Below are 23,326 nucleotides of genomic sequence, written 5' to 3'. Positions count from 1 at the left end.
TTGTGCCAGTACAATACTGTCTTGATTACTGTAGCTTTGTAGTATAGTCTGAAGTCAGGGAGCCTGATTCCTCCAGCTCCATTTTTCATTCTCAAGATTGCTTTGGCTATTTGGGGTCTTTTGTGTTTCCATACAAATTGTGAAATTTTTTGTTCTAGTTCTGTGAAAAATGCCAGTGGTAGTTTGATAGGGATTGCATTGAATCTGTAGATTGCTTTGGGTAGTAGAGTCATTTTCACAATGTTGATTCTTCCAATCCAAGAACATGGTACATTTCTCCATCTATTTGTATCATCTTTAATTTCTTTCATCAGTGTCTTATAATTTTCTGCATACAGGTCTTTTGTCTCCTTAGGTAGGTTTAGTCCTAGATATTTTATTCTTTTTGTTGCAATGGTAAATGGGAGTGTTTCCTTGATTTCACTTTCAGAGTTTTCATCATTAGTATATAGGAATGCCAGAGATTTCTGTGCATTAATTTTGTATCCTGCTACTTTACCAAATTCATTGATTAGCTCTAGTAGTTTTCTGGTAGCATCTTTAGGATTCTCTATGTATAGTATCATGTCATCTGCAAACAGTGACAGCTTTACTTCTTCTTTTCCAATTTGGATTCCTTTTATTTCCTTTTCTTCTCTGATTGCTGTGGCTAAAACTTCCAAAACTATGTTGAATAAGAGTGGTGAGAGTGGGCAACCTTGTCTTGTTCCTGATCTCAGTGGAAATGGTTTCAATTTTTCACCATTGAGGACAATGCTGGCTGTGGGTTTGTCATATATGGCCTTTATTAGGTTGAGGAAAGTTCCCTCTATGCCTACTTTCTGCAGGGTTTTTATCATAAATGGGTGTTGAATTTTGTCGAAAGCTTTCTCTGCATCTATTGAGATGATCATATGGTTTTTCTCCTTTAATTTGTTAATATGGTGTATCACGTTGATTGATTTGCGTATATCGAAGAATCCTTGCTTTCCTGGAATAAACCCCACTTGATCATGGTGTATGATCCTTTTAATGTGCTGTTGGATTCTGTTTGCTAGTATTTTGTTGAGGATTTTTGCATCTATGTTCATCAGTGATATTGGCCTGTAGTTTTCTTTCTTTGTGACATCCTTGTCTGGTTTTGGTATCAAGGTGATGGTGGCCTCGTAGAATGAGTAAAACCCATATCTTGGTCTGAAGCAGAGTTTCCTGTATTTTACAATGATACTGTTTATGGGCCTCTTATTGGGAATATAAAACAAATCAATATGTCTGTAAATTATACTAACTGGCTTAGTACCTATCCTGTCCGTCTTAGCTCATTGAATCTGGAAACTGCATGTGTAAAGGCTATTAGTTATGAGCATACAGATGTTTATGAGGGAACGGATCAATCAATTAGTTTGTCAGGCTCTCCAGGCATCCTTCGTTTTACAGGAACCAACATTACTCTTACATGACCGGCTACCAGCCGACGAGAGGATCTTAAGGATACCATCATTTGCTATATAAATGGGCAACCTATTAATATTAGAGGTCGAATCTCATACGCCTCACCACTTAGGGATTCCGCTATTACTATAGCCAAGGTTACAGGTGAAGATTCAGGAAATTATTTGTGTATGAAGCGTTTACTTGGAGGACAAGGGATACTTATGGCTGGACATATGGTTACTATTCTTAAGAGAAAATCAAAAAATCAATTTCCTCCTTTTATGACCATTAACTTTCCTGGATCCAATTTTGAATGTGGCAATGCATCTTGGAATAATAACCAAATATGGTGTAGTATAGATTATACCAAGGGGTAAATTCTTATCTCTTCTATTCCCGTCATAGATAGGTTTATCGCATTTCAAAAGAACTGGGATATATGGAAACTAGCTCTAACTTATTCCAATACACCTGTTATAACTTGTGTTGCTCCTCCATATACACTTTTGATTGGTTCTATTAACATTGGTAATTCTTCCAAAGGAGGATATAATATTAGCTGTGTTCATTGTATTTTTACAGTTGTATGTTCCCTTCTGCAGGAACACAATCTGTGCTTATACTAAAGTAACCCATATATGTTATGGTGCCTGTACATCTGAGAGAAACTTGGTATGAAGATACTGGAGTACAGGCATGGGTGGAACTCTCTAAAGCCTTGCAGAGAAGGAGACGCTTTATTGGGTGGCTAATAGTAAGTTTACTTGCCTTGGCTGCTCTATCTGCTACCGCGGCTACTGCCCGTCTTACTCTTTCACAGAATATTAATCATGCTCACTTTGCTAATCAGTTATCTCAAAATACCAGTCTTGCTTTATCTTTACAAAGTCGCATAGATTTACAGATGAATAACAAGTTAGATGAATTTAAAAACGCAATTTGGGGGATTGGAGATCAGATGGCAGCATTAAAATTGAGGATGCGTTTAGCTTGTCATGAAAAGTATACATGGATTTGTGTTACTCCTTACAAGTACAATGACTGTATTTGGGAATGGGAAAAAGTAAAAATGCATCTGCTGAGTGTTTGGTCAGATAATAATATTAGTCTTGATCTTAAGAAATTAAATGCTGAAATTCAGGATATGCAAAATGCACATCTTGATGATATTTCACAAGAAGATGTAATTAAAACTTTACTGGACCATTTAAAGTGGTTAAACCCTCAGTCGTGGATTACTGGAGGGTTGTCAGGATTTATTACCCTGGCCATAATTTGCCTATTATTGATAATAATCTTCTCATGTCTGTTTCGTATCCTCATGCAACAATATACTACTCTCGGCACTACGCTTCATGGAATTATTTTGCAGCAAAAATTAAAAAATAAAAAAGGGGGAACTGAGGGAAACAGTCAGGCTTGAGATCAGGCTACGGACATGACAGGCATGCCACCGCTGCTTGAAGGGACTGTCCCTACTTGTTCCCCTCCTTGTTCCATTCCATGGGAGATAAGTCAGCAGGGCCCAGAAATCAGAAAGAATGTAAAATGAGACAAGCAAAGCTGTCTCCCCCCTGCACATGCAGGTTATTTTGGATGATTCTGGGCTTATGGGTTTTCTCCCAGGGAAGTTAACCTTGAGCCGAGACAGTCTATAGATAATGTAAACCACCATCTGGCAACCTTCCATTTCTAGTCTATATAATCTGCAACCGTAGCATAATAAAACTTACCTTGCAACCATCAGTTGTCTTGGTCCTTCTGACCCCATTCGTCGGTGCTACTTCAGTTCCTTACCCCGTCCCTTCTGACCCTGGGCGGTGAAATCCTCTTTCTCCGGCTGGTCCGCGGCACATATGAATATATGTTTTTGTCTTGCTGTACTGCACATATGCTGTCTAGTAACAGATATTTTGTCTGCTAGTAGTGTTGTAGATTATGTCTTTCCAAAGCGCTGAGGCAGTGCACCTATTCTGTAGTTGCAGCTGATGCCTGAATGTATCCTAGCTGACAAATTATTGATTAATAAGAACTTGAATTTCTAAAGATTAGTCCTGTTAACCAAAATCTGAGCAAGGAGTCTCAAATGTAATTCTTAGCCAGAATTACATGTTAATGAACCATTTAACAGTGTAAATCAAGGAACATCAGTGTAGGGATTTCTTTTCATTTATTTTTTACCTGTTTGAAATATCAGTTAAAGGTTGGCAGCTTGGTTGCAGACGAACGGTCGTTTGAAGTTCACCAAAATACTTAATGTGGAATAGGATAACAGACTTCCAACGCCCTCAAGGCTGTGACCTTGCAGCCATTTTACACAGCACATCATCATCCTATAGGGATGAACCTTTCCCTGGCCCAAAAAGTAGCCGCTCTGTTGAAGCTTTGCTTATTCGAACAGGCTTTTGTTTCCAGCTTACATGTCTGTGGAAGACTTAATTCTGAATAGAGACATAGATATTACTGGAAACTAATTGTTTTTCTATTATACTCTGCTTTATCAAAAAAGTAAAACATTTGGGCTTCCCTGGTGGCGCAGTGGTTGAGAGTCCGCCTGCCGATGCAGGGGACGGGGGTTCGTGCCCCGGTCCAGGAAGATCCCACATACCGCAGAGCGGCTGGGCCCATGAGCCATGGCCACTGAGCCTGCGCGTCTGGAGCCTGTGCTCCGCAACGGGAGAGGCCACAACAGTGAGAGGCCCGTACCACAAAAAAAAAAAAAAAAAAAAAAGTAAAACATTTAAATTGTGCTACAAAAATTCAGATGTTGTCTTGCAATCTTTAAACAATAAATGAATGATTTGCCCTTAAAAAAAAGAATTAAGCAGTTAAGCTGTTGGTCCCACATCAGACAAATCATCCTTAAACCTCCTGTCAATATTGTTAACAGAGACTGTTATTTTATGAATCCTTATGATCCCGTGATTCTTTCACGTTTCAGGGCACAGCAGGTGAGAGAGTGGATTTGTTAAACTGGGTGGGTTTATCCTTCTTTTATGCGTTCATTCAATTTTATGTTCATTTACTTACTATACACATATGGCAATAGAAGCTGCTAAAGCAATCATTGCTATTCTGCAAAACAACAAGGCACAGAAGCAGATGTCTTATTTCCGAGATTTCTCCCCCCAGGATTATTGTGATTAAAGCTACTTTGCCGCAATTTCCTGGAGAGGACAAGGGGCTACTCGCTGGAGGTTTTTTAATGACTTGGAGAAAGGCTCAACTATGCCCCCATTATGGTAATCCACTCCAGGGGCAAACCACACAAGAATATTATGAATTTATTTTATTTTTCTATCCTTGCAAAGGTAATACTCAGCTCATTAGAATATGAAAACTATACTGTCAAATTTCAGAATTACATGGATGAAGAAAATCACCAAAGTGGCATCATATCATGTGTGTTATAGTTGTATTGACTATATTGACTATATTAACTATGTTGTGTTAACAATGTATTGTATAACTCTATATTGAAAAGGCAAAATGCTGTACCTTATTTCAGAGAAAATAATTATGTTGGCAAACCCCAAATTGTACATTGTAGACGGGTCCTAGGAAAAGAAGATTTAATTCATAGTGGACAAGAGGTTAGCTTCTGTTTTCAGCCATGTGCTATTTCAAGAATTAAACATCATGAATAATTCAGGATATAAGAGGAATAGTCTAAAGACGGAAAAGCACATTTTGATTAGGAAAGAGAATTTAAGGCTTAAGTCTTCATTTTTTTTTAAGGAAAACTGCCTTATTACTATGAGATAAGAAAATTGTTTCCTTCTTTTCTTCCTTGCTTTCTTCTTCTTCTTCTTTTCTTTAACCTTTTTTACTTTGGATATTTGGATATTTGGATATTTGACCTCTAAGCTGAGATGACTGGAAATGCCTCCTCTGGGCACTAAATGCTGACATCTCCTGATAAGAGGGAAGCTGCAAAGTAGAAGAATTGAAGGTCAGTATGTTGATATTGGTCTCCAGCACATTGATGTACATTTGTGTATTGGGGAGGGGGAGTGAATCTTGAGAGTGCGCCAGTGGGGAGGGGTAAATATTTTGTGATGCTGTCTACCTATGGGCTTATAAAGTTTACAGCTGCATTAGGAGGACAAGCATTACCATTCGCATGAAAAGTAGGGCAGACGTCAGTTGCAAAAGCTTCTAGCCATACACATAGGGAAATACATAAATGATACACCTTATTGCATTCACCCATTCACCCTCCCCTGTTCACGCTAATTGGAAATTTCTATCCATTTCAGAGAAGTAACACAACTATCAATCATTTTCCCTGGCAGGAATCTTCCAGGAGGAAGAAAATGGAACACACCTAGCAGTAGAGCTCACGCACTAGCCCATGTGTCTTAGATTTAATATCTGATCACTAGCTGGATTGAAGCCAAGAGGTGGTTCACAAAGTTGCTGCATATTAGAATCACCTGGGGAACTCTGAGACCTCCCCGTGCCCAGGCTCCTCCCTAGACCTACTGAATCAAAATCTCTGGGGCTGGGACCCAGACACCAAAGTTTCTCTTAAAAGCTCTTTAGGGGAAGGGATATGGGAACAGATGTATATGTATAACTGATTCAGTTTGTTATAAAGCAGAAACTAATTTTAAAAAATATTTAATACTAAAAAAAAAAAAAAAAAGCTCTTTAGGTAATTCATACGAGCAGCAAAGCTTGAGAACCAGCCCAATAACGGGAACAAACGTATTTCACACAGATAAAGTGGGGCAATTCATATGTTAAAAGCACATGAATATATATATATATTTCTTTTTTTCTCTTTATTCTGTTTGTGTTTCAACTAGGCTCTTTTTTTTCCTTCTGCAAAAAGCGTTATTGTTTCCATTTGGTCCAAGGCTTGGGAGAGGGCTCCAGGGCGGTTACAAAGCTGCTTAGTGGCTGCAGAGCTGGGCTTCAGGCAGAAGCTCTGACGCCAGAGGGGCTCCTCAGAGGCCGCTGGACTTCAGAGGCTCCTGTTTGTGCTCGAGCGTGAGCCTTTCGAAAAGATACTCGCCCAGCACAGCCTGCGGACCAGCCAGCCTGCGGAGGTTGGTCAGGTGGTTGCCCATCTTCTTGATGAGTTTCAGCTGCTCCTCCAGGAAGCGGCTCTCCAGGAAGTCACAGAGGTGGGAGTCTGCGCGGGCAGGACCCGGGGCGCGCAGATCCGATAGTGCCTGGTTCAGGTTCTTCTCCCTAAGAATGGCGGCTTGCACAGTGTCCTGGGTTTTACCCCACTCATCTTGAGAAGGCTTCCGCGCATCCTGGAAGAGGGCGCGGCCGCAGCACTTGTTTTGCATTTTCAAGAGTCGCTGGGCGCCCTCACACTTCTCTTCAGCCAGTTGGCGAAAAACGTGGCCCCCATTGTCCAGAGCCCCACTGTTGCTGTGGAAATAGAAGCTTAAAGAGAGGTAAGTGTCCACAGATGCATGTTGAACAGGCGGTGGATGGCGGCCTCCACCTCGATGGAATAATTCTGACGAACCTGGGAACTCGTGGTTGATCAGTGATAAGGAGCTAAGCTCCAAAAACGGTGTTGGCCTGTCCTGGAGGCTGAGGATAGCTGAGTGGCTGATTCCAAAGGTTGCGACAGGAAGAAATGTTGGAGGGTGGTCGGGGGCTGGAGCAAGGAGCGTCCCTGGGTCTGTTCATTCCAAACACTGTGGAAGCAAAAGACAGATCTGCAGGACTGCCGAGTGCACTGCCTCAAATAGGCTTTGATATAAATGAACAAGAAGTCCAAGCAAGGACAAAATTTACCCTTCCCCCCACCAAAATAGCTGGTGATACTAGAATCTAGATCTGGGAAGGGATTCTTCCATTACTTTAACATTCCAAGCCACTAGAGCAGTGGTTCTCAAAGTATGGTCACCTTGTAAGCAAGCAGTACCCTATGGGGCCTTCCTAGGACAGACCCATCCCCCATAGCCTCTGCTGTAGTTCCTCTCTGAAGTCCTCAGACAATAGTATCTCAGGCATATTTCCTGAGTTTTCAGATGCTAAAACCTACCACCCAATGGAAGAAATTAACTCTTTGATGATCATGAGCACACAGCCCCCAGACCTTCTGGCACCTAAGGATGGATAATGTTACCTGCCCTGTGGCCTCAACATCAGCCAGTCAGATGATTGTGCACGAGCTGATCACATTCCCTGGGACGTCCCTCCCTCACGTGGCCTTTAAAAATGCTTTGCTGAGACCCTTTGGAGATTTCAGGGTTTTTGGAACACGGGCCACCCCTCTCCTTGCTCGATCCTGCAATAAACCTTTCTCTGCTCCAGACTGCAACCTTTCGGTTTGTTTGGCCTCACTGTGCTTCAGACACACGAACGTGCATTCGGTAACAACCTGACCAGCTTTACCAGCGTCCCCTGATAATGTGTCAGATATTCAAGTTTTAGGGCCCTGTCCCAGCCCTATGGAATCAGCAACTCTAGTGGGGCTCAGTGATCTCTGTTATAACTGGCCTTCCAGATGATTTTTATTCACCTTAAAGTTTGAAAATATCTGCACTGTCAGCTGCCAAAGCGTCCACCAGCAGGTGAAGGGGAGAGACGCCTGGAAAAGATAGGGAGTAGCCAAGGCAAGTACAGCAGCATTTGCCGTGGTAGTAATGGAGAATGCCTTTTCTCCCCTGGTTGGCCCAGACTAGTATCTGGGGGCAGTGGCAGGGTTATTTAGGATGCTTTCAATTTCAATGTAGAGTGACCTCTGTCCTGGTTTGCCAGGGACTTCCCCTGTGTGAGCACTTAAAATCTCATCCTGGCAAACCCCTTAGCCCTGGATTTGAAAAACGTAGGAAATAACATGAAATTTAGGGGAAACATGATCTAGGTTTTGGGCAAGTCACAAGTGCTAATTAAAGCTAAGCAAGTATGGACAACATCTAGCCTTCTTTACCCCTTTGCAGGAAGGTAAATCTGATTGGGTGAAAGAACTTATTGTTAAGAAATCTTTGTAGGGCTTCCGTGGTGGCGCAGTGGTTGAGAGTCTGCCTACCGATGCAGGGGAGACGGGTTCGTGCCCCGGTCCGGGAAGATCCCACATGCCGTGGAGCGGCTGGGCCCGTGAGCCATGGCTGCTGCGCCTGCGCGTCCGGAGCCTGTGCTCCGCAATGGGATAGGCCACAACAGGGAGAGGCCCACGTACCACAAAAAACAAAACAAAAAACAACAACAAAAAAAAGAAATCTTTGTAGAAACATCCCCTTCTGCTTAGTCCGCTGGTTCTCACTTCTGGCTAGACAATGGCATCGTCTGAGGAGATTTAAAATGATTTTATTGGTTTAGGATGACCAACTGTCGATGTGAGGGTTTTTAAAAAGTGCTTCAGATGATTCTAATATGCAGCCACATTTAGGTGCCACTGCTTAAGCTTTTGAACCGCTGCTACATATTTTCACCTCATCTTCCTATGAGAATATCCAACTGTAGTTGGTTTGTTTTTTTTTTCTTTTTCTTTTTTTAACTGTCTTATTATAAGATTTACTGTCTTAAATAAGATTGAATGTACAGAAAATCCTGCTAGTCCATCTGGTATAGCTGGATCCTTAGAATAATATTGTTAAGATATATATCATTTAAGTATTGTGATTGGCCTTTTTAAAATTAACATATGCATTGAATTAGTACCATCTGTTTTGAAGCTGTCATGTTGGGTAGCTCTACCTCTAATCTGCTGCCATTGCTAAATATCTGGACACCTCTTATTAGGAATTGCTTTTAAACATCTTTCAGGGTTAAAACCAAGATTGCTGTATTATTTGTACTGGGACCACAAAAACCTCACAAAGATCCCCCGCTGTACTTTCTACCCCCATCTCTAACCCTTGGCAACTTCTAATCTGTTCTCCATCTCCACAGTTTTGTTATTTTAAGAACAATATGTAAATATCATCATGAATTACTTCATCTTCGGAGATTGGCTTTTTAAAATTTTTCCCTCGGCATCATTCCCTTGAAGTTCATTTCAATTTTTGCATATATTAATAATTTGTTCCTTTTTGTTGCTCGGTAGTATTCTATCATAAGATTTTATCACAATTTGTTTCAACATTCATCCATTGAAAGACATTTGGGTAGTGGCCAGTTTTTGGCTGTTATAAATAAAACTGCTATGAACATTTATGTGTAAGTTTCTGTGGGAACTTAATTAAGTTTTTGTTTCTTTTGGATAAATGCTCAAGAGTATAATTACTGTGTTGTAGGGTGAATCTACTTTTAGGATTAAAAGAGACTGTCAAGCTGTTTCTCAGAGTGGCTAAACCATTTTCTTTTCCCACCAGTGATGTGATATCATTTTTCCATGTACTCACCAGCATTTGATGTTGTCACTATACTTTAATTTTAGTTATTCTCTGATATCTCATTATGGTCTTAATTTGCATTTCCCTAATGGCTAATGATGTTGAGCATCTTTTCATGTGCTTCTTTGCCATGTGTATATTCTCTTCCATGAAACGTCTGTTCCTGTCTTCTGCCTATTTTCTAGTTGGGTTTTTTTAAGTTGTTTGGAGAGTTCTTTGTATATTATAGATACAAGTCATTTGTCTCATGTGGGATTTTCAAATATGTTTTCCCACTGTGTAATTTGAGTTTTCATCCACTTAAAATGATCTTGTATGAAGCATTTTTAACTCATTTTGATGAGATCCAATTTATCAATTTTTGCTTTTATTGATCATACTTTCAGTGTCAAGTCTAAGAATTATTCACGTAGTTCTAGATGCCAAAGATTTTCTCCTATTTTTTTTCTAAAAATGTCCTGCTTTTACATTGAAGATTATGATCCACTTTGATTTAATTTTTGTGTAAGGTGTGGAGGTTTAGGTTAAGGTTCATTTTTTGTTTGTTTGTTTTTGTCGAGGGATGTCCAACTGTTTCAGTACCATTTTTTGAAAAGTCTATTCTTCCTTGATAGCTTTCACACTGCTGTCAAAAACAAGTTAAATGTATTTATGTCAGTCTGTTTCTGGGTTCTCTATTCCATTCCATTGATCTGTGTATCTACCCTCCATCATTACTGCAAAATCTTGAAATTGGGTAGATGAATTCCTCCCATTTTAATCTTCCTTTACAAATTGTTTTAGCTATTCTTCAGCCTCTTCTTACCATATAAATCTTAGAATAAGCTTGTCTATATCCACAAAAACCTTGAGGGCATTTTAAGAGTAACTCTGTTAAGCCTCTTAACTTGGGGAGAATTGACATCTTTATTATGTTGTGTTTTCTAATCCATGAACAAGGTATGTCTCACTATTTGTTTGGGACTTTTACATTTTTCTTCATCAGCATTTTGTAATTTTCAGTATAGAGGACCTATAAATGTCTTATTGGGCTTATATTTAAGTATTTATTTAGGTCAGCTGTAAATGGCATCACATATTTTTATTTAAGCTTCTACACATTTGTTATTAATATATAATTTGATAAAACTGTGTTGATTTGTACTCTAAAACATTTACAAACTCATATTATTTCTCAAGCTTTTTGTGGATTCCTTGGTATTTTCTCCATTTAGATTATCATCTCCTCTTCAGATACCGTTTTACTTTTCCTTATTTAATATAATAGTATATATTACTATTCAACATTCAGTAGGATATATTCCTTCCTATTCAATGTAGTAGGGATAGTCCTTTTATCTTTTAAATAAATGTTTTAAAAATTTAACTTTTAAATTTATGTATTTATTTATTTTTGCTTTATTTTCTTACTAGAACCTCGATTAATATATTTAATAAAAGTGGTGAGGGCAGGTATTGGTGCCTTGTTTCTGATCTTACAGAGAAAGCATTCAGTCTTTCACAGTTAAATATAATGTCGGTATAGGTTGTTTGTAGATCCTCTTTATGAGTTTCAGTATGTTCCTTTTCTATTCCTAGTTTCCTTGGGGTTTTTTTTCTTCTTTTTTTAATTTTTTAATTTTATTATTATTTCTTTTACAACTTTATTGGAGTATAATTGCTTCACAATGGTGTGTTAGTTTCTGTTTTATAACAAAGTGAATCAGTTATACATATACATATGTTCCCATATCTCTTCCCTCTTTCGTCTCCCTCCCTCCCACCCTCCCTATCCCACCCCTCCAGGCAGTCACAAAGCACCGAGCTGATCTCCCTGTGCTATGCGGCTGCTTCCCACTAGCTATCTACCTTACGTTTGGTAGTGTATATATGTCCATGCCTCTCTCTCGCTTTGTCACAGCTTACCCTTTCCCCTCCCCATATTCTCAAGTCCATTCTCAAGTAGGTCTCTGTCTTTATTCCTGTTTTACCCCTAGGTTCTTCATGATATATTTTTTCTTAGATTCCATATATATGTGTTAGCATACGGTATTTGTCTTTCTCTTTCTGACTTACTTCACTCTGTATGACAGACTCTAGGTCTATCCACCTCATTACAAATAGCTCAATTTTGTTTCTTTTTATGGCTGAGTAATATGTCATTGTATATATGTGCCAAATCATGAATGGGATAGGATTTTGTCAAATGCTTTCTCTGCATTAATGGATAGGATCACATGACTTTTCCCCCTTAATCTATTGGATATGGTAGATTACAGTGTTTGATTTTCAAATATTTAACCAACTTTGCATAACTGGAATAAATACCACTTGGTCATGATATATTATTCTTTTTATATATTTCTGGATTTAATTTGCTAATATCTGGCTGAAGATCTTTACAGGCAATTTCATAAAACATATTGGTCTATAGTCTTCTTCTTTTTATACTATTCCTGTCTGGTTTTGGTATCAAGGTAATACTGGCTTCACAAAATTAATTAGGAACGGTTCCCTCTACTTCTATTTCTTATCAAATCATGTAAAATTGGTTTTAATTCTTTAAGTCTTGGGTAAAAGTGAAACATCTAAGCCTGAATATTTCTTTTGGGAGTTTTGATATGAAAAATCAGTGTTTCTAATGGTTACAGGAAAATTGAGATTATCTATTTCATCTTGGCTGAGTTTGGGTAGTTTTGGGTGTAGAAGAATTGGCCCATTTCATCTACATTTTTGAATTTAGAGTGTAGACTTGTTCATAATAACTTGTCCCTTATTAACCTGCAGGATATGTCATGGTATCCCTGGTTGCATATCTGATATCTGTGATTTGTGCCATCTCTGTTTTTACCTTTGTCAGTCTTGCTAGATCTTTATTGATTAAATTGTTTATTTCCAAGAACCAGCCTTTTGTTTCATTGATTTTCCCCCCCATTTTCCTGTTTTCAGTTTCATGGATTTCTGTTTCATCTTTATTATTTCCTTCTTTCTGCTTGTTTAGTGTTTTTTCCTCTTCCTTTTTTACTATTGTAATATAGAAAATGAGATTATTGCTTTGAAATATTTTATTTCCCAATTTAGTTCTATAAACTTCCCTTTTAGCATTACTTTCACTTCATTCCACAAACTTTGATCTGTTATACCTCCATTTTCTTTTATTCTATGCATTAAAAATTTTTTCCTTGACGCTGTCTTTTTTACCCATGAGTTCTTTGGAATTGTGATGTTTAGTTTTCATGTGATTGAAGATTCTCCTGTTGTCTTTCTGTTATTGATTTCTAGTCTGATTCCATTATGGCTAGAGAACATACTCTCTATGATTTTAATTCTTTTAAATCTGCTAATGTTTTTTTATCACCCAGTATATGGTATATGAGTGAATGTTCCACGGACACTTGAATATGTATTCTGCTCTTATTGAGTGTGTTCTTTAAATGTCAGTTATGTCCTGTTGATTGATGATGTTTTCAGCTCTTCCATATCCTTGCTGATTTTTCTGTCTGGTAGTTCTATAAATTGCTGTGTTGAAGTCTCCAATAATAATTGTGGATTTAAAATTTTCTCCTTTTACTACCTTTTTCAGTGTTTGCTTCATGTATTTTGAAGTTCTGTTGTTTGGTGCACACACATTTAGTATCACTAGGTCATCTAGGTGGATTATTCCTGTTATCTTTATGTAATGACCCTGTTTGCCCCTAATAATTTCCTTTGCTCTGAAATCTACTTTATCTGATATTAATTTATCCATTCCTGCTTTTTCTGATAAATGTTCACATGATATATCATTTTCATCCTTTTACTCTGAACTACCTATATCATGATGTTTAAAGTAAGCTTCTTATAGACAGTATATACTTGGATCATGCTTGTGATTTTTTAATCTACTCTTCCAATCTCTGTCTTTGACTTGGTTACTTAGATCATTTACATTAATGTAATTATTGCTATGTTAAAGATTAGGTCTACCATTTTATTTTTTGTTTTGTCTTTTACCTTAGTTTCTCAATCTTGTGTTTCTCTTATTTTGCCTTCTTGTGGGTTACTTAAACATTTTTGAATAAGCCCATTTAAATTTATTTATTTATAATCATTTGTGTATACTGTGTGTATAGTTTTCTTAGTGGTTTCTTTTGGCATTACAGTATACATATGTAACTTATCATAGTCTACTGGAATCAGTGTTTTATGACTTCAAGTGAAGTTTCAACATTTTACTTCCATTTAGGTCTCTTAATATTCCCCAGTTTTAAAGTATGATTTTCTGTAGTATTTCCTTTCTCTACATTGAGAACCACATCAGGTGGTGTCCTAATTTTTGCTTTGACCATCATATAGTATTTAAGAAACTCATGAGACTAATGATAGTCTCTTCTATTTACCCCATTTGTTTTCACCCATTCCATTGTTCCCCTTTTCTTTCTGAAGTTCCCAGTGTTCTGTTTTTGTTTTTTTATGTTTTCCTAACTGTAGGTGATATCTGGTCTTTCCAGTGCCATTGGATATGAGTTTCAGGAAACCCTGAGCCTGGCTCACTTAATGCTGCTGAGTTGGAGGGTTTGTATATGTGGGGCCTGTTGGCTCAGCAGATGCTAGCAGATTACACTAATGTTGATGGGACTAGTGCCACAGGAGGATGGGTTCCCATTCAGGCTATGCTGCTACTACAGTAGAAAAAGTGCCCCTTTGCTCCAAATGTGGGGCAATGACCTGCTGCTGTCACTGCTTTGTATTAGGCTGCTTTTCCTCAGGTGTGTGATGGGATCCCATGGAAGCTGCTGCTGTTGCTGTCAATCACAATGTTAAATTCATTTCAGAAATACTGAAGTATAAATATATAGCCTGGCTCTTGTAGAACCTCTGTATTTGTTTTTTATTGCTTTCATACAAATTACCAAAAACTTAGTGACTCAAAAGAAGGTAAATTTATTACCTTACAAGTCTGACATTGGTGTCAATTGAGTAAAGTAAAAGTGTTGGCAGGATCGAGAGACGAATGGATAAAGATGTGGCACAGGGATTCCTTGGTGGCGCAGTGGTTGGGAGTCCGCCTGCTGATGCAGGGGACACGGGTCATGCCCCGCTCCAGGAAGATACCACATGCTGCGGAGTGGCTGAGCCCATAATCCACGGCTGCTGAGCCTGCGCGTCCGGAGCCTGTGCTCCGCAACGGGAGAGGCCGCAACAGTGAGAAGCCCACGTACGACCAAAAAAAAAATATATATATATGTGGCCCATATATACAATGGAATATTACTCAGCCATAAAAAGAAATGAAATTGAGTTTTTTGTAGTGAGGTGGATTGACCTAGAGACTGTCATACAGAGTGAAGTAAGTCAGAAAGGGAAAAACAAATACCATATGCTAACACATATATATGGAATATAAAAAAAAAGAAAAAATGGTTATGAAGAACCTAGGGGCAGGGCAGGAATAAAGATGCAGCCATAGAGAGTGGACTTGAGGACACAGGGAGGGGGAAGGGTTATCTGGGATGAAGTGAGAGAGTGGCATGGACATATATACACTACCAAATGTAAAATAGATAGCTAGTGGGAAGCAGCCACAAAGCACAGGGAGATCGGCTCTATGCTTTGTGTCCACCTAGAGGGGTGGGATAGGGAAGGGAGGGTGTAGGGAGACGCAAGAGGGAGAGGATGTGGAGATATATGTATATGTATAGCTGATTGACTTTGTTATGAAGCAGAAGCTAACACACCATTGTAAAGCAATTATACTCCAATATAGATGGTTAAAAAAGAAAAAAAAGTGTTGGCAGAGCTACATTCTTTTCTGGAGGCTCTTAGGGGTGTTTCTGTTCCCTGGACTTTATCTGCTGCCAGCGGTCACTTATAGTCTTTGACTCAGAGTCCCCTTTCTCCACCTACAAAACCCAAAATGTTGCATCGCTGTGATTCTGCTTCTATTAAGTCATCTCTATCTTTCTCTTTCTACAGTTGGGAATGGTTTTCTGCTTTTAAGGACTCATGCAATTAGATTTGTTCCATGAGGTAATCCAGGATAATCTTTCTAACTCCAGGTCTATAACTTCAGTCATATCTGCAAAGTCCTCTTCACCATGTAAGGTAACATATTAATAGGTTCCAGGGATTAGGGTGAGGGCATTTTTAGGAGCCATTACGCTGCCTACCACACCCTTAACAAGTGACCTTGAGAAAATGACTGAGATTTTTAAAGCCTTACTTTCCTCAAACATAAAATGGAAAGAAAGATAACTAGTTAATATCATGAAAGTGAAACAGTATATATGAAATCAACTAATTCAGAAAATAAGATTTTTTCTTTTTCTTTATGATTTACATGATCCTCAGAGTTCAGTTACTTGAAGAGTTACTTTTTTTTAAACAGAACTAAGGAATTTCAGGGTTCCGATGCTGTAAGATTGTCTGAATTATCTGAGTAACAATTAGCTAAGCACAGGTGTAAAGCATTTGATTTACTCCCTAGTGTTCTTTATCTTCTCATCCCACTAAATGCATATCCCTTGTCTAACTCCAGCCAGTAGAGTCAGAGCTTGTTTTCCTGTTTCACTAAAGTTCAATTTAAATTCTCTCTACATCTCCAGATTCTCAGCCCTGGTTGCATATTATATTCACTGGGGAGATTTCAAGAACTACTGATGTCAAATTTCTACCTATCATGGATATTTTAGGAGGGACCTGGAATGAAATGTTCTAGCTTATGGCTTTTGGCACCAAATCATGTTACCTGTAGAAGGTATCTTCTAGGTATGAAAATAGTTCAGATAAGTCAAATTTCTCAGTAAAAGATGCCAAAACTATGGCTTAGGTGGTAAATTTTCCATGTCAATTTGTCTGGGCCACCATGCCCAGTTATTTGGTCAAATATTATTCTGGATATTTCTGTGATGGCGTTTTTGTGTTTTTTAAATTCTTTCTTTCTTTCTTTCTTTCTTTATATTTTTGGCTGCGTTGGGTCTTCGTTGCTCCCCGTGGGCTTTCTCTATTTGCAGCAAGCGAGGGCTACTCTTCGTCGTGGTGCACGGTCTTCTCATTGCGGTGCCTTCTCTTGTTGCAGAGCATGGGCTCTAGGTGCATGGGCTCAGTAGCTGTGGTGCATGGGCTTAGTTGGTCCACGGCATGTGGGATCTTCCCAGACCAGGGCTCAAACCCGTGTCCCCTGCATTTGCAGGCAGATCCTTAACCACTGTGCCACCAGGGTAGTCCCTGTGATGGTGTTTTTGGATGAAATTCATATTTAAATTGGTGGTGGACTTTGAGTAAAGCAGATTATCCTCCATAATATGGGTGGGCCTCATCCAATCAGTTAAAGTTCTAATAAAACAAAGACTGACTTCCCTGTGGCAAAAAGGAATTCTGCCAGAAGACTTACAGAAATTGAACTGCAACTCTTCCTAGAGTCTCTAGACAGCCTAACCTGCAGATTATGAATTTACCAAGCCTCTATTATTGTGTGAACCAATTGTTTAAAATCTCTCTCTCTCTTTCTCTATCTTTATATAGATATGGATATAGATCTAGGTATCAATATTGATATCTAGATCTATATCTATCAATATATATGGGCACATTGTATACACCTGCTGTTGGTTCTGTTTTTCTGGAGAAACTTGACTAACATAGTGGCCCATAGAAATAAAAGGATGAACCCAAATTCACCCAGGTAGAAAGTAGTACAATGAGAACTGGAACTTAAGGCCTCATGACTCATTCAGCTGTGAACACTGACCCAGAACTGGGGTCCGCAAACTCTGGCCCACTGATCAGATCTCGCTTGACTCCTGGTTTTGTGCATAACGTTTTGCCTGAACACAGCCACACCCATTCCTTAAGGTATTGTGCATGGCTCTTTCTGTGCTACAGCAACAGATAGGCAATTGCAATGGATACGTATGGTACACAAAATCCAAAATATTTACTATCTGACCCTTTACAGAAAAGATCTGCTGACCCTTGCTCTAGGATGCCATCTGATTTCTGGTAGCCCCGAGGAGAATAATTCATGCACATTGGGATAGATTGTTAATCTCATGTCCTCCTTATGTCAAAGATCTCTTAAATGCTCACCCTTGCAATAGCCAGCTTGGGGAGCACTGCCTGAGGATGCAGAAATATTTCTTGTCAGGTCTTTCCAATCCACACTGCTCCCTGACTATGGTTCTTAAAACCTATTTTTGAAAACAATTTTATTGGAGTATAGTTGATTTACAGTGTTGTGTTAGTTTCAGGTGTACAGAAAAGTGAAACAGTTATACATATACATATACCCGCTTTTTTTTTTTTTGCGGCACGCGGGCCTCTCACTGTTGTGGCCTCTCCTGTTGTGGAGCACAGGCTCCGGACGCGCAGGCTCGGTGGCCATGGCTCACGGGCCCAGCCACTCCGCCGCATGTGAGATCTTCCCGGACTGGGGCACAAACCCGTGTACCCTGCATCGGCAGGCGGACTCTCAACCACTGCACCACCAGGGAAGCCCCACTTGTATTTTTTTTAGAGTCGTTTCCAAATAGCCCATTACAGAGTATTGAGTGGAGTTCCCTGTGCTAATAAGAAGAGCAGGTTCTTATTAGTTATCTATTTTATGTAGAGTAGTGTGTATATTTCAGTCCCAATCTCCCATTTTAACCTCCCCTCCACAATCCCCTGGTAACCCTAAGTTTGTTGTCTACCTCCGTGCCTCTACTTCTAAAACCTGTCTATTTTAACCAACTACCACTCATTGCTTACTGTCTCTGGCTTCATGTACTTGATAATAAATCTACTTCTTGTTCTATCCTGGATGACATGTCCCAAGGACTGAGATGATATCTTATTCTACATAACTTGTCCTTGATATTGTCTATCTTGGGGTCTTCATCTATGTCCCAAAGAAGACAGTCACACTCTGTCTTCTAGTACTACTAAGAATACCACCTTTTAGGGCATGAATTTGACCCAATGCACTGAACTATCCCTTTAGAAGCTGTATGTAACCTGTCACTGGGTTTTAGCACAGGGGTAGAACTCAGATTAGTGTTCCTATTTAAACAAATCTACTTGACCAGAAACCTTTTGTCTCACCATTTATTTTATTACACAAGTAACTTCTGTCTTTGCATCTATGATGTAAATACTTTTAATTTCCTAAATTATCTGAAAAATTATTTAGAGCTTCTGTTTCAGTAGGCATTGGAATTGCTGTTTTATGACTATTTCATTATTTTATTTCCAAATGTTAAATCAGGCTTCAAGCTTTGGCCAAGAGTAGACAGGAAAGGGTTTAAAAAGAAATGAAGAGTGGGAAAGACTTCTGATGCAAGGGAGACATGATAAAGATTTGATTTTGAATCAGTAATTTATACTACAGGTTTGATTTTGAATCAATAATTTATATCATTGCAGAATAGCTCCCTGGTGAACTTCCACTCTCTGGTCGTCATTAAGTCCAGAAATCAACCATCAAAACGTGCAGTGCTCTTCTTCATGTTCTAAACACAAACCTGTATCTAGAGGAGAGGAGAAGTCATGTCATCACTCAGGCTCTGGACTTACGACTCCAAGTCCTGTCTTCTTTCAACCATACCTGCTAAGTTTCTGTCTAACTTCTTGAGCAGGAGGTAATGGCTTCAGCTTTCATCCCCTTCCTCAGTATATAGCTTAGTGACTATGAGTAAGGGATCTAAAACTTGAGAACTTGGGTTCAAATCTTGACTCTCAAATTTACTTGTTGAGTACTCTTGAGCATGTTATCTGTTTTTGCCTCCGTTTTCTCATCTATAAAATAGAGATAACATTACTTCTCTCAGCGAGTTACTATGAGGGTTAAAAGAGAAAATTCATACAATGAAAGAATTTATCAGTTCTTGGAACACAATAAATACCAGAAAGAAATGTTAGCCATTATCAAGGGCCCCTCATTTTATAGATAATATAGATTAGTTTATATAGGTCTAATATTTACATATACATAAACATTTTGTACCTAGATGTGTGTATGCGTTCTTCTTAGAAATTGAGCAGTCAACATTCACATGTAAAAGTATGTGCTCTGTGAAATGTAGATCTCCTGTGTACAGACACAGTGCTATATTATCTATTAGATAATAGATATCTAACTGTGTTATCTAATAGATAACACAGTTATGTACTGCTACAGAATTAAGAAGTCCAAACTTAGTGTTGAAACAAAAAAAAAATGTTAATATGTGCCCAGATCCTGTGGGTCACCAATTCAAACAGTACACAGAGGAGATGGCTTGTCTCTACTCCATGACTAATGTCTGAAACCTCAGCTCATGAGGATTGAAATGGCTGGGGCTGGAATCATCTAGATAATTTTAATTCCCATTTCTGGCCCTTGAGATGGGATGACTTGAAGACTGGGCCCAACAAGGACTGTTGAGTGGAGTGCCTATAGATGGCTGCCCATGTGGCTTGGACTTCTCATAATGTGGTAGTTAGGATTCAAGGTAGAGTATCCCAAGAATGAGTGTCCAGGGTTCAAGCATTCCATGAGAATCATGCAAAAGCTGCATGACCTTTTATGACCTAGTCTTAGATGTTACATAGCATCACTTTCATTGTATACTATTGCAGGCGTTGGAGACCTTTTTCCATAAAGTGTCAGACAGTCAATATTTTAGGCTTTACAAGCCATACAATCTCTTTTGCAACTACTTAGGTCTGCTGCTGTGATGTGAAAACAGACACAAACAATACATATACTGAGGAACATGGCTGTGTTCCAATAAAGCTTCATTTATAAAAGCTGGTAGAGGACTAGATTTGGCCCACTAGCCATAATTTACTGACCCCTGCTCTATTGTTTGTTAGGATTTGGGAGCCAAAATGTTCCTCAGTATTTACTGCTTTGCTAGTCCATTTAAGAAAATGGACTATTGAAAAAATAGCTTCAGACACAATATGGCATTTTATGATTTAGCATAAAATCTGAGAAATATAGAGGTTATCTGAAGCCTGCAATGGTAAAGTTCCCTCTGCTATTGAAGTTATTGTCTTTAAACAAAGATTCTACATCAGTAATGCTATATATATATATATATATATATATATATATATATATATGATATTCAGGTTAATTTCCTATTCTCTCTAAGGAAGTAATTGGTTGGTTGGTATGAGAGATGGTGTGGCTTCCAAAGGTGAAAAGTATTATTTTGTTGTAATTTCCGGCTACCTACGGATGGGAGAGGCCCAGGACACTGAAGTCAGTATATTATGTGGAGCAGGTTATGTTGTGGTTTATTCATGAAATTTTACATGTTTATTTTCTATGCAAGTTTGTGTGCTCCTTTTTGAGTTTTGGTAGATAAGTGTTTTGTAACTTTCAAATACTTGGAGTTATATATATATATATATATATAACTTTTATATATACATATTTTAACGTAATAGTTAAAGAAGTGGAGAGTGTACTATAGTCTACCTAGGTTCAAATTCTGGCTTTACCCTATGACTTCCCTGTGGCTTCCTCTGCTCACCTATTAAAAAGGAGTATAATAAGACTGCTGTGGTGAGTTATCTACTAAGTGCTATTTAAGCATTTGCTATAATGATTATGTATACTCGAAGGCAAGGAACTTGCCCCTTGATCGTGTCTGTATTCCTAGTGCTTAAGAATTCCTAGTGCTTTCCTAGTGCATTGTCTTAGGATAGAGATAGCTCAGTATAGTTCTTCTCACTCTAAAGTACTGTTATGTTGAAAGTCTTTGCTTGTGTACTAATAATCTATGACATATCTGCTGAGGACAAGGAAACAAATAGTTTTAAAACGGCAATGGATTACAAAAGATTGTATGATGTAATGCCTTTATTATGTAATTATAAAACTAACAAATGATCATGGTAGAAAATTTGAAAAACTCCTAGACAAAATAGAGATCAATAAAATTTGGAGTAACTTTCAGAATGTAGAGTTGTCCATGAATGTTAGTGCTTTCACATTTTCTGGGACTTTAAGTAGACTCTGCTTCTTAAGAGTCTGTTCATGATATCTTATTTTAATGATGTTTTCATCATGGGGACACACACACACAGAAATCTGCTAAAAAAAAAAAAGAAAGACATGTAAATCACTGATGTTTCAGATAGCCACATGAAATAAAGTGAGAAAGGTCAACAAGCTGAAAGAATGTGCAGTAGCATCTCCTTAATTGCTTACAGAATTCTGATAATTACCTCTTTGTGGATAAAGTAACTAATGGGGAATCTAATTCAAGAAAAATGTATGAACTTCAAGCCGTCTCGAAGCCAAGTATTTCTTTCCACAAGAGGTTACTTTCCACGGCCGTGCTTCCTTATTACCTGACAGCGAAAGAGTATTGTATGGCAAAGGATCTTCCTGAGGGAGGGTGCTTCCCACACTGATTGTCATAAACGACTTCGGAATTACTGTTGCTGTATTCCCAAAATCTTAAACTAGGATATTTTGGACAAATGTGGTCCTTCGTTAATTTTTAGAGCTACAAACTGTCAGATGGCTCTGCAATAGCAATTGTCTGGCTATTCTTCAGGGTGATCACAATATGGTAATGACCTTGAGGTATCACTAAAAAGCAGGAAGGTGGGAGTCTTCCTTTGGTTCCAGAGTGAAATGTGAGTTGCAGTTGGAGTTGGAAAAGAGGCCGACAACCAAGTGATAGAGAAGGAAATGTGAGGTCATTAGTGAAAAACCAGGTTTAAGTTAAGGTGAAGAGGCATGAGGAAATGGTCAGCTGTTACAGTATTACAAAGATCATCAAGAAGCAAATCCATGAATGTGGTTTGTATTGCAATCTGCTGAAAAAGAGACAAATATCCTGGCCTGGGCTTCATGGAGATTATATTTTATTGATTCTGATAATAGATTATTGTTGAAAAGGGCCTCCTATAAATTATAACCATGCAAAGGCAGCAAGAGAATTTTTTTCTTTATGTATGTGTTTCTCATTCCTACTCACTTCTCACTTAGGGGAAGAGAAAATCACAAAAAACAAAAATGTCAAATCTCAGCTATTCATTTTCAAAATATTTTTTTTCCAAATTCCAATGGAGGCAATAGGTTAACTGTTAAGATTTGTAAGGCTCAAAAAGCTAGATTTTTACAAAGTGTAGCCAAATTTTATTCCATAAATAATAGCTTTGTAAAGAATATGTGATGATGCAAAGTTGGAAAAAGCGGGTTTTTCTTCCGTAAATGACTTCACCATGTTGGGAGAAGAGGCAGAGAAGAAATCAAAGTAATAAAACATGGGGTGAGTTTTTCTGATACGGGACTCTAGTGCTTTAAAATAGACTAGATAATCCTAGGGATAATCTGAGGTCGAACAGACCAATGCCTCATTTCCAATCTGGTACCCTGGAAGAAAACAGTGTATTTCCTTTGAGGTCTTGAGAGGTTTTTCTTCTGCTTTGTTTTGGTTTTGGTTCATTTTGTAATCAACCTTAGTAAGGTATCATTTACATACAATAAAATGCAGACATTTTTAGTCAACGGTTCAGTGACTTTTAATTAATGTATACATTTGTATAACTACCAGCCCCATAAAGATCGATAACAATTCTAAAACCCTAGAAAGTTTCCTCCTAGGCTTTTGCAAAAGTATCCCCATCTCCCAACCCAAGGCAACCACAGATCTGTTTTTTAT

At 38.5% G+C, this 23,326-nt stretch overlaps 2 pseudogenes across 2 annotated transcripts in view; one reads left to right on the top strand and one right to left on the bottom strand.

Moving 5' to 3' along the window:
• The window catches only part of LOC307055630 (centrosomal protein of 78 kDa-like), a 324,466-nt pseudogene that overhangs the window by 207,408 nt on the left and 93,732 nt on the right, over positions 1-23,326 (top strand). The window lies entirely within an intron of this gene.
• Positions 6,366-9,328, bottom strand: LOC307056605 (ferritin light chain-like; annotated as a pseudogene). The gene is made up of 2 exons: positions 9,324-9,328; positions 6,366-6,908 (listed from the first exon to the last, which is right to left on the bottom strand). The product of its transcript is annotated as a ferritin light chain-like (transcript).

This window comes from Hyperoodon ampullatus (genome assembly GCF_949752795.1).
Source record: "Hyperoodon ampullatus genome assembly, chromosome: 7".
NCBI classification, from domain to species: Eukaryota; Metazoa; Chordata; class Mammalia; order Artiodactyla; family Ziphiidae; genus Hyperoodon; species Hyperoodon ampullatus.
This window is presented reverse-complemented; position numbering and strand designations above follow the sequence as displayed.